Here is an 11,421-nt window from a genome sequence, read left to right as displayed (position 1 = left end):
CGCTGATGAATATGTTAAACAGTGCGGGCCCGAGGACTGAGCCCTGGGGTGCCCCAATGCTCACATCTCACCAGGTTGAGTACAACCCGTCCACCACTACTCTCTGGGTGCGCCCCATCAGCCAATGTTTTACCTATTCAACAGTGTAGGCATCAATGCCACAGTCACTTAATTTATTGATGAGGATGGGGTGAGAGACGGTGTCAAAGGCCTTCTTAAAGTCTAGAAAGACTATGTCCACAGTGACACCATCATCCAAGGATTTAGTTACTTGGTCATAAAAGGCAATCAGGTTGGTCTGGCAGGACCTGCCTTTGGTAAACCCATGCTGATTGTCCCTGAGCATGATCTCCCCTGCAGGTCCCCCACAGATGTGCTCCTTGATGATTCTCTCCAAGAGCTTCCCAAGCACCGAGGTGAGGCTTACAGGCCTATAATTACTTGGGTCCTCCTTCCTCCCCTTCTTAAAAATAGGGACCACATTAGCCAGATTCCAATCCCCCGGCACCTGGCCAGATGACCACGAATGCTCATACAGCTGGGCCAAAGGCTCCGCGATAACCCCTGCCAGCTCCCTCAACACCCTTGGGTGGAGGGAGGGTGCTGTCAAAACCATCTCTTCTTCTGGTGGGAGGGAAACAGGTCCTTTCACTTTCACAAGTGGCTGGACCACAGGAGCACTGGGCAGAAGTGGAGACCTTGTCGAGAGAGAAAGAGGCCAATTTCCCTGTACGACTGCCAGCCAACGTACTGTCTGCACCAGACTGGCACAAGGGAGAGGGGCCTCTTCTGTTAGTGCTCACCAGTCAGACCTTTTCTTTTCAAAAGACCTACAGCCAGTGAGGATTGGGGAAATTTGCATAACCATTCTTGGCTCTGGTGCCTTAAAAAGAGATTCAGGCAGTCCTAGCTAGAGACCACTTTGCCTCCAGAAGCTGAGCTGGTCTGGATTCCTCACCATGGCCTGGGTCCCGCTCCTCCTTGCACTGCTCACATACTGCTCAGGTGAGGGATAGGCTTGTTCTCATGACCAAAGTAATAAGGAAATGGCAGGTAAGATGAATTTTTCTAAGTCACTGAGCTGAGAAGTGTGTCTTGGTGTTGATTTCAGGGGTCTGGTCCCAGCCTGTTGACCCAGGAGCCCGCGGCATCTTCAGTGTCCCCAGGAGGGACTGTCACTCTGTCCTGCAGCCTGAGCACTGGAGACATCACCACCAGCAATTATCCTGGCTGGTTCCAGCAGAAACCTGGCTCTGCCCCTCGGCAGATTGTGTATTACACCAGCAACAGGCCCTCCGGGATCCCCACCCGGTTCAATGGGTCCATATCTGGCCAGAAGGCCATCTTAACTATCACGGGGGTCCAAGCCGAGGATGAGGCTGACTACTACTGTGCTGTGTGGTACAGCAGTGGGTACATGCAACACAGTGCTACAGCTCCATGGGGAAATGAGGCAAAAACCTCTCTTCCCCTCCCTCCATCAGCCTGGGCTCTGGGCTGCCTGCACAGCTTGGCTCCTGCCCGAGACAAATGAGTCGGTGTCTGTTCCTCATTAGGAATTTCATCCTCTGCGCTGCTTGCCCACTCCTGCTCCTCCAGCTCTCTGGGACAGGTCAGCAGCTCTGTGCCCATGAAAAGCACAGCACACGTGGCCCAGTGGCACTGCCCAGGCACCAGGTGGACTAGTCCCACCTGCTGGTATATTAGATGTCTGCCAAAGCCAGTGATATAGCTGCTGGGTGCCAGAGCAGGCATATGCTGTGGCCAAGCCTGGGGCTGTCATGGCTGAGGCAAGTGTTGATTGCTAGGACAAAATGCAGCTCCCCCTCCTCCTGGCCCTGCCCTCCTCCTGGCCTCCCCCAGCATTTTCCAGGCATCCCCCAACAATGCTGTGCCCTCTGCTTGCAGCAGGATTTGGCTACTGGCAGGGAAGTGCCTGTGCCCACCTGCCCTCGGGCGTCCAATCGCAGCAGCACCAGGGGAGGGACCCAGGCGGGGGTTGAGCGGAGGACGCTCCTGGGCACTGCCTGTGCAGACACGGCCGAGCAGTTCTCCATTTATCTCAACTCTTCCAGCGCTGCCTGCGGCTGTTTCAATACCAACCCTTGCCCGGCTCTGGGGGAGTCTGGCAGGGCTCTGTTCTCAACGCTGTCAGCGTTACGTCCATCCTAGTCCTTGCAGCTCAACCTTTCTTTATGGACTCAATGTCAGTCTGGTGCTTATGACTCCTAGCTGCTCTTCTCTGCATCCAGCTGGGCATACACAATGCATGGTGGTGGGGGGTGGGTATGTACCCCTGGACTGAGGTCACTCTACATCTCCCACTGAGTCAACTGTGACCGTGGGCACAGAGAGCTTCTTGCCATCTCTGTTTAAACATGGCCATGCTGGCTTCTCACTTTAGACTCCTCCAGTTGTTTCCCTTCCCTTCTCATCCAAAAGGAAGGGACCATCATGAGAAGGTTCATTGTTTCAATCCTGCACGTATCCCCCCACAACGGCACCCCTGTGTTCCTCTTCCTCAGCAGCCAGAAGTCAAGGTGCCGAGGGCCTTCTCTCCTAACATTCAGCCCCTGCAGGAGTGAGGGGAAGGCGCCGAGAGGGGAGGCTTTGAGCACTGAGATGTGCTGCAAGGCTATTGAGAATAATTTCATGAGTAACATAACCTCTGTCACAGTGCTGCTTGTACCACTAACACAAAACATCAGGAAGGTCGAATGGCAACATTGCTTTTCTGATGACAAAACAGCCATTGTGAAGTGCACGTCCATATCCAGGGTATTGGACAGGAAGGAGCTTGTGAGAGTGGAGAATCCAAAGGGCAGGGAGATGTTGAGAGCTGGTGCCCACAGCTCTGTTGAGCTTTCCGAGCAGGAAAAAGACAGTGCATGTTGTCCGCATTTAGCAACAGGAATAAATACAGAATATAGACCAGACCCAGTTCTCCTCTCAGTTAAACTAGGGTAAATCAGGAGTGAATCAGCTAAGGCCAAGGATTTACTTGATGTTTCTTCTAGTGTTAGTAATAGGGGAACTGGTTGCCATACATGAAAAAAAGGCTGCATATTGAAACCCCACTTCTGTAAAAGACCAATCTGGTGCCTTTCAGTTATGGTGGAAGGGACTAGAGGGTGATCTCTTATCAGGCCTTGTGCTTGGTAGTAGAACTGAACAGTTTATGTATCAATTTTCCCTCTTTTATTTTGAAGAAAGAAAGTTTAGGGAGAAAAGGGAGAAGTCTGCAGCCCCAGAAAGGTGGTTTTAGTAACTAGTGGACTGCACTCTGCACTGGCCCCAGGGAGCAAATGGACCCACATTTTCTGGCAGAAGGCATCAAGGAATTGATGTGGGAGAGGGCTCTTCTTAGCTGTGGGGCTTTGAGAGAGAACTGGTGATTTTCAGCCAGAGACCCATTAGTCTGGGGAGGGCTAATTGATTTGGGATCCTCACCCTGGTCTTAGGTCCCTCTTCTCCTGATGGGGCCTGGTAACAGGAAGAGGGTTTCTGCTGTCTTAATTGATTCCAGTGATGTTTGTAAGAATTTGCTCCTTCGTGGTTATCCTGGTACCTGTCTCAGGCACATACAATTAAATGTTATCTCCCCTCTGTTATCTTCCCTCTATTTCCAGAGTTGCTTTTCTATTTTACTTGGGCATGACAATGGAAACCATGGAGAGAAATGAGAGATCTTTCAGGCTTTTTTTCGTGAAACAATGTAGAGTCTTGTTTCTGACAGCAGGTGTATATACCACCATTTAACCAGCTTATAAGCATAGTATAGACCCAGCCAAAGAGTTAAGAATTTCCTGGAGATGGAAACCAAACTCTTTCTACAACCTTGGTTGTCTTTTTAAACCCTAGGTAAGCAGCGGTGAACAAGCTGGGTGAACCTTACTTTTATTTTGTACCAGTTTCCCAAACAGCAATTCTGGCCACATCAATGAATGGTTTTGAATCTCTGCAAAAATCGAAAAAAACAAAGCAACAAAATAGAACTTGCTCTTTCTCCTGTGAGAACAATGTGTATATTCAATAGGCTGTTAATGCTTAGAGAGAAACAGGGTTTTCACTTATGTGGCAATTTAAAAAACATCCAGGTGCTTGTTTATCCATAGAAGCATCAGGAGGACAGGCAGCAGTCTGGTCTGGGGTGTGAAGTTATATAAACATTAACAGTGCTCTTTTTGGAAGAGAGAAGGATTTAAAGAGAGGATGTTATTCTTCTAGTGAATTCAAGGTGGAAAGAGCCCAATAGTAAGGAAGAACTTGAAAGGAAATCCCCAGATGAGAAGGTAGAAGGTTTTGTCAGGGACCAGCATTCAATGTCTGCCAGTCAATGAAAAACTGTAGTGTGAGGACCAGGAAGATTTGCATGAAAGGGCTGTTTTCAGCTCTGTGGGGGTTTAAGAGTGACTCGGAGGGTCCTTTTCTACCTATGGCGACCTTTTACCATCTTTGATTTTCCCTGAGCCTGAGGAAGGGCAGGTGTGTCTGAAAGCTTGCAGAAAAAGACATTTCTTTTGCAATTTCTTAGTTGGTCTAATAAAGGTATCATCTCTGAACCAAGAGTTTGAGAGTTTTGCATTTCTTTTTGTCTCAGAACAATACAGCTACCAAATACATCCCTGAAACACTGAGTTAGCCAGTTCATGGTAAATATCAACACATTCCGGAAATGAAATTAAAGCGGAGATTCAGACACCAGACAACAGTCACTTAGGCCACAGAGTCCGGTCATGTAAGTTAGGAACAAAGCCTGTTCAGAGAGAACAGCAATGCTCACAAGGAGACCTCCATCGGAAGCCGGCTGCTCTCTACAGCGATGGAGGTACACTGACATCCACCGAGTAGGGCACAACCCACATGCGAGGGTGGAGTATCCAAAGGGGAAGCAAGGTTTTGAGAGTTGGTGCCCCAGAGCTGTGTTGAGGCTCCAGAGCTGGAAGAGACAGTGCATCTTGTTTGCATTTGGCAATGAGGACAAAATCCTGAATAATCACCGGCAACCTGATTCTCCTCTCAGTCAAACCAGAGTAAATCAGGAATGAATCTGAAAAGTCCAAAGAGTTTACTTGTGGCAAGAAAGAAATTCTGAACAGCGCAAACCCTTAAATCAAAAAAAGCAGATGCTGCCGATATGCTGGGGGAGCACTGGAGGGCACTCTCTTATCAGAAGACATACAAAAAACTAGAACTCTTGGTTCCAAAATGATACCTTTTATTAGACCAACTAGGATGCGCAAGAAAATTGTCCTTTTCTGCAAGCTTTCGGGATCAAAGTCCTTTTGTCAGGCTCTGGGAAAAGTATAGATGGTACAAGATTATAAAAAGTCCCCATAGGTAGGCAATCAACTTTTATCAGGACATAATCTTAGTAGTAGAATTGAAATGTTTTTTAAAAAAGAAGAAAAATCAATATAAAAAGAAAGAAAGTTCAAAGGAAAAAAAGCAAAAAATCTGCATTCCTGGAAAGGTGGCTTAAGTAAAGAGCCAAATGGAGTGATTTGGGGGACCTCAGAATAGACTGGTATTAGCTGGGAACAGCAGGCAGGGAGCAGCTTTGGGAGACCGAGCTGCTCTCATCTGTGGGTGTTTCAGAGAACCGCAGGGTCTGTCCCAACCAAAGACCTCTTTTCCATAGAAAGGCCAAATGATTTTGGTTCCCTGAGCTCGCCTTAGGCCCCTCTCCTCCTCAGGACACTCACATGACCAGCCTGGTAGCAGGACAGGATTTCTGTTGTTTGATTTAGCTTCAAGGGCTTTTCCAAGTACTAGCGCTCATTTCTATCTCAGCAGGATGCGACCTATGCACAGGCTTCAGTTTGATTCCAAGGTCACTCTCCTACTCCGCACTGGCACTGAGGGTGGCTGAGTCCATGGCATCTATAGACATGAACAGTGATACCAGAAAGATAGGCACGCGTCTGGTCTGGGATATGAAAATGATTACCAAAAAAAAAAAAAAAATCAGACCCCTACTTTGAAGAGAAGGACATAAAATAAGATGCAAAGGAATTCATCAGAAGAACAACAACGGGGCAAAGCTCAGTAATAACCACCAATATGAATGGATGGAGCCAGATGGAGCCTTATTGGTTCCCTCACCAAACCTTCTCACAGTGTCTGCTAGTCCATGCAAAACTCCACGGGGTGGGGCAGATTTGCATGAAGGGGCCCTTGTTAGCTCTGAGATTTAAGAGTGACTTGAAGTATCCCAGCCAGAGCCCTATTTCCTCAGAAGCCAAGCTGGTTCCTCACCATGGCCTGGACTCCCCTCTTCTTCCTTCTGCTCACGTATTTTACAGGTAGAGAAAGAGTTCCTTTTCTCTGTCACAATTTTAAAGGCTTTTGTCACTGATTCTGTGCTTGTTTCATGTCATAGATTCCTGCTTCTACCCTCTGTCGACTGTGAGAGTAACACAAAGTCTTCTATTTATTTCCAGGGTCACTCTCCCAGTTCACCCTGACTCAGCCACCCTCAGAGTCGGTGTCCCTGGGAAACACAGTTAAACTCTCCTGCACCATCAGCAGTGGAAAAACATTGGGAGGTGTTGCCTGGTACCAGCAAAAAAATAGGAACAGCCCAAGATACTTGTTGATGTTCAATACGGACTCTGACAAGCACCAGGGCTCTGGGGTCCCCAGTCACTTCTCTGGTTCCAAAGACACCTCGAATAAAATTGGCTACTTAACCATCACCAACACCCAGGCAGAGGATGAGGCTGATTACTATTGCACTGCCTGGACTAGTGAGCTGCACAGTGACACAGTTAGTTGCAGACTTGAATAAAACCTCCTTTTCCCTTCCTCAGTTTGTGCCCTGCATGAGTTCAGGCTGTGTTTATGCAGTGTGACCATCTGCTCTGCCATGCTAGGGTGTATGGCTCACCCTTCCTGTCTCCACTACTGGTGGCTACTAGGATTTGTTAGGCCTTTGACATGTAAAGCCATATTTTAGTTGTAACTCATGGGAAGTTTTGCCATCCTGTCCTCTCAGACTGGGACTGCTCCTGTATATGGTCTTACTCTGGTAACTGGGGCATATGATAATTCAGAAGAAAGCATTCCAAAACCCAGTTCTTAAATATGTGCATTGAGTGACTTTGTTCATGGTAAATATGGACAACATTCTTAAATTAAATTAGGTCCTAGATTCTAAGATCAAACAACAAGGTGTTAGAGCTGAGATCTGAGTCATTTCACTTAGAAATAAAGCCCAGTTTAGAAAAAGAGTAGCTCTAGGCCATAAGAAGATCTTCACAAGAGGCAGGTTGCTTTACAAAGTGACAGAGGTTCTGAGACCTGCTGATTATGGAACAATTTTCTTCCTCTTCATCCTCTACTGATCATGTCTGAGATGCAGGGAATTCCCAAGTCCAAGACATCACCAAATGTAAAACGTGCTCTAAGAAAGTGAGCATTAAATAAACATCACTATGCAGCCTGAGTTATAACTCCCCAACTGCACTGGGTAAAAGGTAGGCATGTGATGAATCTCTCCTTAAACATAGAAAGCTGCATAAAATACATAAAACATGAAATAGGTTGACACAGTCCTGGGGTTTTATTGGAAGTCTCTGGGTAGCTGGAGTTTCCTTTCAAGCCCCAGCTGCTGCAATCCTGTGCTTCCCAAGGATCTCACCTTACATTAAACAGTAGTCTCAATTACCCCATATTTGTGGAGAAGAGCTGGCTCTCCTAAAGGCTCACAATGCAAATTAAATGGTCATTATATATTTTTAAAACCTTATTTTGTTAAAGCCAAAGGTATGACTTAGAAGGCTTGGGATGGGCAATATTAGTGTTGTTTGGGGCTTCAGATACACTGAATATTTCCAATTGTCTCACCTGAAGAGCAGTGTGGTGCAGATCTGGCTTGTGGGCGGCAGGGGGCAATGTGTACCCTTTTAGCCCAAATATAAATTGCTTGTAATGGAATAAAGCGCTCAATACAATTTTTCCTGTCACCTGCGTGTGCAACCGGCTGTGGTGTCTGAACAGCTGCATCCTTCCAGATGTCCTGTGCTGGCAGACTGTGTGGGGCCTGGCTTATATGGGGGCTGGAGGAACCCCATGTGCCTTGAAGTAGGCTGTAGGTTAATGAGCCACCTCTGAGTGCATTCATTTACTTAGGTACTCATTGGCCTATCTCACACTCCATTGTTAATACCAAAGTTTCCTACTGCATGTGAAAGTCTTTATATAAATGAGCAGAGGGAGCCCCTCCTATGCCAAGTATGATCAGTCCAAAGGTTTGATATGAATGAAGAGGCGGGTTTTTCAAAGGCTTCGTTTCTCCCTGTGGAAGGCAAATTGGTCTCTTCCCTTTCACAGGGGCTGGACCTGAGAGGAAAAGAACAGAAATGGAGATCCTGTCTGAGGGAGCAAAGGCCAAATTCCCTGAAGAAATGGCAGCATGAGCCGTGTCTGGACCAGAAGGAGTGACACAAAGGAGAGGGGCCTCTCTCACGGGTGCTCACCTGTTACTTTTTTCAGAAGACCGCAGCCAGTGAGGAAGGGGCATTCACGTGAAAGGGATGTTCGCAGCTCTGGGCGTTTAAGAGACCAGTTTGCCTTGGAAAGCCAAGATGGTCTGGATTTCCCATCGCGGCCTGGGTCCTTCTCGTCCTTGTTCAACTCGCATAGACCTGAGATTTTATGACTAAATTGTTGGGAAAATTGTAGGTGAGAAGTATTATCCTGAGTCACCGTGTTGATGAATATATCTAGCCTGCGGTGACCCACGAGTCCGCAGTGGGACTGTCACTCTGTCCTGCAGCGAGACCACTGCAGCATCCCCACCAGCTACTATCCTGGTACCTGGATCTCCCTGCCAGCACCTTACATACACCTCTGACAGCAGGCCCTCCAGGACCCCCACCCAGTTCATGGGGTTCATGTCTGGTCAGAACATGGCTTTAATCATCACTGGGGTCCCAGCCAAGGATAAGGAAAACTACTACTGTGCTGCGTGATTTATCGGTAATGAGATGTCCCGTAATGATGCAGCCAGTTGAGTAAATGAAGCAAAAACTTCTCTCCCGCCCCCTTCCAAGCCTAGGCTGACATGCCTGCACAGCTTGGCTCCTGCCCGGATAAATGAATCGCTGTCTGTTCCTCATTAGCAATTTCAGCCCCCTGCACTGTGCTCTCACTTCTCCTCCATCTCTCTGGGAGAGGTCACCAGGTCTATGTCTATAAGTAACACAGCACATGTGGCCCAGTGGCACTGCCCAGTCACCCTGGGGACCAGTCCCAGCTGGTGGTGCAGGAGGTGCCTGTCAGTACCAGTGATAAACTGCTGAGTGCCAGGGTAGACCTCTGCTGTGACCAAGGCTGGGGGTGTCTTGACTGAGGCAGGAGGGTTGGTTCCTAGGCTGAAAAGCAGCTCCCTGTCCTCTCAGGAGGCCATAGCTCTATCTTCTGCAGTGTTTTCTATGCATCCAAGGCCCCTGCACAGCTTAGCAGAGCCTACATCTCGGAACTTGTTCACTTCATCCCCTCTTTCATTTACCCAAGGCAGTTTTCTCAGATCCCACATCATTCTTTTCCTGTTCTTGCACCTGCATTGCCCTCATGCATGGACTTGCATGGAAACACTCCCAGGCTAGGGGCAGACTTTACACATAAACCAGTTTAAGTGATCAGAAAAAGGGTTAAACCTGAAACAGAACCAATGTTCAGTTCACATAAACCAGTTGGAGAATGGCTGAAACTGGTTTGAGATAGACTTGGTTGAATGTAGTATCAGACTTAACTGATTTAGCTCAACCTGGTTTATGCAAAGTCTGTCCCAGACCCTTTGCTAGTTTTATCATAAGTCAGACTCCCTCAGCATCCTGGCATGGCCTTGGGCTGGGAAGGACCCTCTGCTCCACAGCAGAGATGTCCCCTTCCTCTGCTCTCCAGCCAGGGTGTGGCCAGACGCTGGCCTGCCATGGCCTCTGTGGCAAATTTCTCCCTCTGTCCCCTCTCCCCCTCCCTGTGCTGGCAAACCCTGGGGACTGCAGCTGCAGTTTGCCAGCCCCAGCCGTACCTCAATGGCTTGCCTGCAAACAGGAGGGATGGAGTTAATGACTCCCGCTGTCCCCTCGGCTTTGGCTGCAGTCTGTGTGGCTTGCACAGTTGTCCTGGAGCAGGGGAGAGAAGCACGCAGGTGTGTGTGCAGATCCAAGCCCGGCTGCAGCTCTGAGCCCAGAGCTAAGATTTGCAGGACCAGACTGAGAGGTGGAAAGTGTTGGCAAAGACCTGGCAATCATCAGCGATCACACAAGCTGGAGATTTAGTTACCAGAAGCTGCATCAAAGAATGCAGAGAGCTTCATTTACATTATAACACAGAACATGTAAACAAAGCCTTTCCCAATGCCTGTCTGTAAGGAGACACTCTGCCCTCAGGATTAGTAAGACTAACTCTTGTCTTTCTGGTTTACATTTCAAGTTAGACCGATTTGTGTATGCTGTGTTTTACTGGGCTCTATCTTAGCTTAGGCAAAGATTTTTGGTAGTTTCCTGCTATATGCTTTGCAAATTGCTGTGTTCAATACCTTGCTTCAGAGAAAGGACTTTTTCCCTATCCCCTGTGTACTAGCCCGGCGGTTGCCTGGCCACGCTCTCTCCACTCCAGCAGGGAGGGGTGAGAGCCTTGAAGGGCATCTCTTCCCTCCCCTTTGGCAGTGGCTGGCAGGCAGGCACTAGCACTCCCCGGCATCTGGTTGAGCCACTGCAGGCATGTGCCTGCATTTCCTGGTTTAACAGAGTATGTCTGTCCAGCTATTAACCAGTTTAAGCTGCACAGCTTAGACTAACCTCCAAAGAGTGAATCAATTCAGGCTTGGGCTTTTTGAATGTCTGTCCCTAGCCCCAAGGGTTAGGAACCTGCCTCTTCCCTCCACCCTTGTTCCCCCAGTACTTGGATCCCTATTTTCTGTGTTTGTGATGAGCTGTACAATGTGCAGTTGAATGAGTAGCAGGGCTGGCAGCATTTCTATCCCTAAACCAAAGAAGGACAGACAAATCCTCCCATGCTGTGCTGTGACTGAACGCATGGAGCTCCCATCCCTCGCAGTAACTCTGTGCCTGCACAGTGTTGGCACTCCCAAGTTGGCAGAGCTCTGGCAAGAGACATCCCTGGGTGAGAGGGTGTGGGCTAAATTTGCAGAGAAGGTGTACCCTTGAAGCACCCTTCAAGGGAGACATTATCTGTGTTTGTGACCCATTTGGTTGCAAGAGCCTTGTCACTATGCCATGTATATGGGAATAAGTTTTGAGCTGAGCGGAGGGAGCCACATCTCTGGGGTGGTTTTATACTCATGGCCAGCTGCAGCCAATAACCAGGGGGGAGATTTGCATGGAAGGGTCCTTTTAGACCCACATATGCTTGAGAATCGCAGGGTCCCAACCAGAGTTTATTCCAGAAAAA

At 48.3% G+C, this 11,421-nt stretch overlaps 1 long non-coding RNA gene and 1 pseudogene across 1 annotated transcript; one reads left to right on the top strand and one right to left on the bottom strand.

Moving 5' to 3' along the window:
- The first annotated feature begins 935 nt into the window (after positions 1–935).
- Positions 936–6,790, top strand: LOC132243491 (immunoglobulin lambda-1 light chain-like; annotated as a pseudogene).
- A 751-nt stretch (positions 6,791–7,541) lies between these two features.
- LOC132243445 (uncharacterized) lies at positions 7,542–10,240 on the bottom strand. The gene is made up of 3 exons (XR_009455023.1): positions 10,037–10,240; positions 8,481–8,662; positions 7,542–8,343 (listed from the first exon to the last, which is right to left on the bottom strand). It is a non-coding gene; the product is annotated as an uncharacterized LOC132243445 (long non-coding RNA).
- Between the last annotated feature and the right edge of the window lie 1,181 nt (positions 10,241–11,421).

Source organism: Alligator mississippiensis, chromosome 10, assembly GCF_030867095.1.
Source record: "Alligator mississippiensis isolate rAllMis1 chromosome 10, rAllMis1, whole genome shotgun sequence".
NCBI lineage: Eukaryota > Metazoa > Chordata > Crocodylia > Alligatoridae > Alligator > Alligator mississippiensis.
This window is presented reverse-complemented; position numbering and strand designations above follow the sequence as displayed.